At 33.3% G+C, this 6282-nt stretch overlaps 1 pseudogene; it reads left to right on the plus strand.

Moving 5' to 3' along the window:
* The first annotated feature begins 2554 nt into the window (after positions 1-2554).
* On the plus strand, positions 2555-2654 carry LOC112132802 (U6 spliceosomal RNA; annotated as a pseudogene).
* The last annotated feature ends 3628 nt before the right edge of the window (positions 2655-6282 follow it).

Raw genomic sequence — 6282 nt, forward strand, 5'->3', positions numbered from 1 at the left:
CATGGTGGCTCATGCCTGTTCAGCACTTTGCAAGGCTTACTAGACTCAGTTGAGGACAGGAGTTTGAGACCAGCCTGAGCAAGATACTGAGATCCCATTTCTACAAAAAAAAAAAAAAAAAAAAATTAGCGGGGCATACTGGCATGTGTCTATGGTCTTAGCTATTCAAGGAGGATGAGGTGGGAAGATTTCTTAAGCCCAGAATTCAGGGCTGCAATAAGCTGTAATCACACAACTGCCCTCCAGCATGGGTGACAGTGAGAACCTGCCTCAAAAATAAAAACAAAAACTAAATATGAAGAGCATTTGCACAGGTAGAAAAATAGAAAAAAAAATGTACTAAGGGAGAGGGAAAAGCATAAATGAATGCAGGAAAATCAGAGGGCCTCAAGCATAGTTAAATTTCAATAAAGTTAGTCAGGCTGAGATTTAAAATTAAGATGTCATTCTTTTTGCTTCAGAATTGAATTTGAAAAGTGTTATACTCATATTTCAACTTTTTAACATTGAGGTTTCACTGCCTCCCTCTCTTGTAGGCTAATACATGTGCAAGTTTGTTTTTGTTTTCTTGCTTTTGTAATTGTGCATAAATGTGTGAAGGGCAGGAATTAAAATCTGCATCCTGTGTGGTGATTTTTGATAATTCCTCAGCCCTCACAGCTGTTCAATTTGCAGTTTGAATAACTGAAACATTCCATCTTGCAAAGATATTTACATTTTGGTATTCTCTGGAAGCCACAACCAGGCATAAATACAGTGAGTGATGTGCCTATATAAATGTCTGTTGCATTCATAAATGCACATGATGGACCCTATTTTATGAGAACGAAGGGATAGAATTAAAAGTTGAATATCAAGAGTTGAAATATGTTTTACCTCACACAATGAAAAAGAATCATAAGTCATAGCAAAGAGTTTACTTTATGAGTGAGTCACTGTAAATCTTTTTATAATTATTGAATGCATGTTTTTAAAAATCCATTCTACTTTACTTATGGTATTTATTTTTGCAAAATCTATGTTATTTACAATACAAAGCAATACAATAATGTTTTTGTACATTCATCTCATGGAAAAGTTGAATAGTTCATTCATAGTGGTTATTAAAGACTGTGGGTAAGAAGGAGATAACATTAATTTCCTATAGCTGGAAATGTTTCATAATATACATGTATTTGATAGAAATTTTATTTGTTTCAGAAAAGTAATACTAATATATAAGAAAACAACTAGCAGTTTGTCAATTACTTGTGACAGTTTGTGAATCATTCATGTGGATTACACATTTACAATTTTTCTTTTCTTTCTTTTATAGTGTTATGAAATGAAACAAAAAATTAAGCTTCTGTTTTATTTTATTTTGCTAATACACAAATCTGGCTCCTAATTCTTGTGCCAAAGTGCACAGTGACTGGTGCATTTATTAAGCATGTGTAAGCAAAACAGTCAGCAACTGATTATACATTTGTTTATGTGAAATCTATATGTTTTGACTACTTTTTCTTGTTTTGGTTAGTGATGTCTTTATTGCTGATATTTACCTTCTTTTAAGAATTAAAAGACATAATATTTAAAATGTGTGGATTATGCTTCTTATTAGAACTTATGTTAAAATATTTACTGGAAAGGGAGTGAAAACTCTTAATTCAAATAGAAAATGAAAATTTTCTTTGGATTATTGTACTAAATCATAGCCGTTCCAGGAAGGTAGTAATATGTTTATATTGTATGTGTAATTTACATTTCCTTTTATTTATTTTTCAGACCCTCTTTTTCTTCCTTAATGGATGTATCAATTTTTCAAATTCCTCAAAATACAGTAGAATGTTGTTCTTAAAGTTTTTTTATAATTTTTGCTTTACATTTGTTTCTTCATTGGTCAGCTATTTTTTGGTTGTCTTGGTTTTCTATGCTTCACATATGTAGTGGTTCTTAGTTCACTTATATTTAAGAATGGAAGACTGGTGACTTGCCATTTTTCTCTGTTGTATACATCCATTTTTCTACTAGGTCTCTCCCACGAGTAGGACTAGGATTGGGAACCAATGTGGAGACAGTGCTTATCACAGTTAGGGTGAGCAGATGAGGAGATCACTCTTTGAGTGCTAAAATGAGGAGAGCGCCGTCCTTTGGCAGGGGAAGCCATTCCAGAAACTACAAAACCTTAGTTCTCCCTGTGCAATTAATTAAGATTCAATAAGAGTACTAATTTGGATTCCTGAAAGTATAATGCTGGGCTGCTTAGGCTTAGTGTTCAATGAGATAAGCAAGAGGCTAGCAGTGAGGTTGGTGTGGGACATCTGACTAGCATATTTCATTAGACAGACTTTCAATTAACTCTGTTTTTAGTTGTTCTTTGTACTCCCACCTTGCGTGGTATTGCTGTCTTTGAGCCAGGTAGCTCCCTGGGATAAGGACTTTTCTCCATCATAGACTGTTCACATGTACACATTTAATCTGAATGATAGGCTCACATATTCCTCGATCCATCAGTGTTCCAATATGACTTGGAACTTCAGCCTAGAATTTATGAATATCTTTTAAAAAATATCCTGTGCTTGCTTTGGCAGCACATATACCAAAATTGGAACGATACAGAGAAGATTAGCACGGCCCCTGCACAAGGATCACACGCAAATTTGTGAGGTAAATTTGAGAGGCTGCTTTGTCTATCAGCATTTGCATTTGCTATAATTGTATTGTGGACTTAGGAGAGAGGAGAGACAAGTTATTTTCAGTGCGCCATTTTGAACTTTAAAAGGCACTTTCAGACACTTGGTTTTAAAAGATCAATCCAGGCCGGGCGCGGTGGCTTACACCTGTAATCCCAGCACTTTGGGAGGCCTAGGAGGGCGGGTCATCAGGTCAGGAGATGGAGACCATCCTGGCCAACATTGTGAAACCCCATCTCTACTAAAATACAAAACAACAACAACAACAACAACAACAACAAAACAAAACTGTAGTCTCAGCAACTTGGGAGGCTGAGGCAGGAGAATCACTTGAACCCGGGAGGTGGAGGTTGCAGTGAGCTGAAATCACACCACTGCACTCCAGCCTGGCGACTCAGGAGACTCCATCTCAAAAAAAAAAAAAAAAAGAGAAAAAAAAAGATTAATCTAGCAATTATATGGAGAATGGACTGTAGGATGGAGAGGCTAGTGTCAGGGAGAATAAGCAGGTTTAGGAATAAGATAGTGACAGTTGTGAACACACAAGAAGAAATAATTTCTTCCCTTAGAATGACAGATACAATTTTAATGTGAATACAATATGTCAATATGCAGACTACATTCTGTTCTAAATTATTTTCTAATTCTATAATTAGGTTCTACATAATTAAAATTTTAACTGCTAACTTTAATTGATACATTATATTTTCTAAAATCTAATATGGAACCATGACATCTGGCTTTGCATGCAACCCATATAGAAGAATTTATTGAAAGTTAGAAGCTTTAATTCTTTATCTAATTCTTTATTTTTCTTTATGTTTTTTCTGTAACTCCAGAAAAATTATATCTGAGCTTAATCTTTTAACTCATGATTAACATAATGTTCAGGCTTTTGATTCTGGAATAAGTACCTCACTCTTACCAGAATAACAGGTTTATTAAGCTGTTTTTATATTATTATTCTCTGGGCTTTGCTTATATTTCCAGTAACTCCTCTGCAGCAAAATAAAATAGTCCCTGCTTCATTAGGACCTGGCAGTGCTACCCTCTCCCAGATCATCGTGGTTGTTATTACCTTTTTATGTTAATTCCAAGTTATTTTTGTTACATTTTTAAAAGTCACCCATTTTATCTGCTTTCTTGCTTTTCATTTTGCCCAGATGCATTAAATTAGGACCCTCAACAAAATAAATTTAAACTGCCTTCTCCAAGGCCTAATATTCTAAGATCTAAATCCAAAGAAAATAATTAAATCCTATCTTTTTGTTAACTCGCTGTAGCATTTAGCCTGGTTAATCACTGCCCACTTTATAGAAGTCTCTCCTCTCTTAATTTCTAAAGCATCAGACTTTTGTTTTTCCTGCTGTTCTCCAGGCAGTTTTGTTCTGTCCCTTGTGGACTCTTCTATTCTTTGAAGTATGGTGTCCCAAGGCTTTCTTCCACTTTTGACACTTATATTTTCCTGCTATATAGCTTCAAGGTTTTATGTCATGCACTCATGGTTTAAGTTTCTACGTTCAAAACTTTAAGCTAGAGCATTCTCCTGGCAGGTACTTGCAAATTTTCTGGACTTTGGTGTTCCATAAGCACCTCAAGACCAATACATTAAGAAATGAATTCCACCTTCTCAACTTCTTTTCTTACTGCACTTATGTGCTGTAAAATGAAACAGTAATGAAAGTATTATAGTATGCATTGATGGTAAATTAGGTACCAAGTAATTTCAGAGTATATATTTTGATGAAAGGACACATACATCCTCATAAATTATACACCTACAACGCACCCATAAAAAATAACAATTTAAAAAACTTTTAAAAAAGGATGAATATGTCTTTCCCACCTTAAGTACTCATGTTGGATTGATGCCATATCAAATCAAATCACCACTGAATTTTGTGAAATAAAATACTAACAGCTGAGATTCAAATATGTTGGGTAGTGTGATAAATCCCAGGAAAAGTTATACATCTTTATGAGTTAGACATTCTGACAAATACATCAATGAAAAAATGAAATAGATATGTGTCAAAGATGGGTTCATTTAGAAACAAGCGAAAAGAAAGGTTGACAGTAGTCATGTAGAAAAGAAAGACATTATTTTAAAAAATTTTATTCTTAACTTTTTTTCCTATGAATTCAAACGTCACAAGTTATTCCTTATGAGGCAAATCTGGATAATTGTTTCTAAGAATAGTTGTACTTTAACAATTGTGTGTGTATGAGCCGTGTGTGTGCTTATATGTATTTTTATAGCTATATATTAAATGGGTTTATTGTTCAAAAAATTAAAAACACAGAATTATTTAAAGTAGTATTTAATTCCCCCCGTTATGCCTGACCCTACATTGAAATAATTACTGTCAATATTTTGGTATGTATTCTAGATTTTTAAATTTTAGAATGCCCTATTTAGTGTACATGTAATTATTTTTGTTTATTAACATTTTAAATGAATTATTTCATTTCATTCAATTTCATTTCAGAGTTCACGTGCTCTGAAAAGGGTTTGTTTTTCCTTTACCAACAATATTACAGATACTTTTCACCCCTGCTTCCTTCCCTTCCGTCCCCATCTACTTGGCTACCAATCTATCTCATTTTTAAGAGGAGACAATTCCATTCTATGTTTGAACAATAATTTATTAGCTAAGTCACCATTGGTGAACATTAGTATGTCTTCATTTATTTTACTGAGAATGTTAAAACAATGTTGCAGCAAGCACCCTGACACATCTTTGGAAGCTTTTGTGATTACTTAGCAAATCTATAGGCAAAGTTGCTTACTTGACTAAAATATACATTTAAAATAAATGCACTTGAAGCAAATTTTCTCTCCTGATTAGTTATATCAATTTACCTTACTGCTAAGAGTATATACTTTCTTGAATCTTTGATAACAATGGATAATTCAGATTTTTGAATCTTCTATTCTGATTCATTTCTTTAATAGAGAATTTGAACATAATTTTATTTTTACTGGCCGTTAATACTTTCTTTTAGTGATTTTTTATGTTCCTGTGCTTTCCCTATTTTCTTTCAGTATATTTGTCGCATATATTTGCAGAAGCTCTTTCCTCGTTATGGATAAGCACTGTGTCTTCTTTTATATTGTTAAGCTTTTTTTCAATTGTCTTAGTTTTCATTTGCCTTAGTTGTTTTTAAATTTATTGCATAAGAATAAAATGTTGAATTTTATTTCTCTATTTTTATATCTAGATTTATATTTGTGTGTGGCCTAAAATCATATTTTAATTTTTCTAAATGGTCATATTAGATAACAATATTTTCAGCTTCATGTTACAGTGTACCTGAACACTTGTGACTTAAGCAATAACATCTCTAATGGTCTCAGCTAAGAATTTTGGAGGTAGGTAGTCCAGGACAGGGAAAACAATTTCATCATATCATCGAAGACCTGTGTTCCTTCTATGTTTTTTAGTTTACACTTTTAGAGTATTGGCTTATTGACTTATTCACACAAGATCAGTGCTCTATATTCAGGTATCACATTGTGCTCCGTGGAAGTAATCAGAAAAATAGAGCCAGCAACATCTTCCTCTTTTTACAGAAAAGTAAATGCTTTACTAAAAGTCCTAATAGAGTT

Source organism: Pongo abelii, chromosome 2 (genome assembly GCF_028885655.2).
Source record: "Pongo abelii isolate AG06213 chromosome 2, NHGRI_mPonAbe1-v2.0_pri, whole genome shotgun sequence".
Taxonomy (NCBI): Eukaryota; Metazoa; Chordata; class Mammalia; order Primates; family Hominidae; genus Pongo; species Pongo abelii.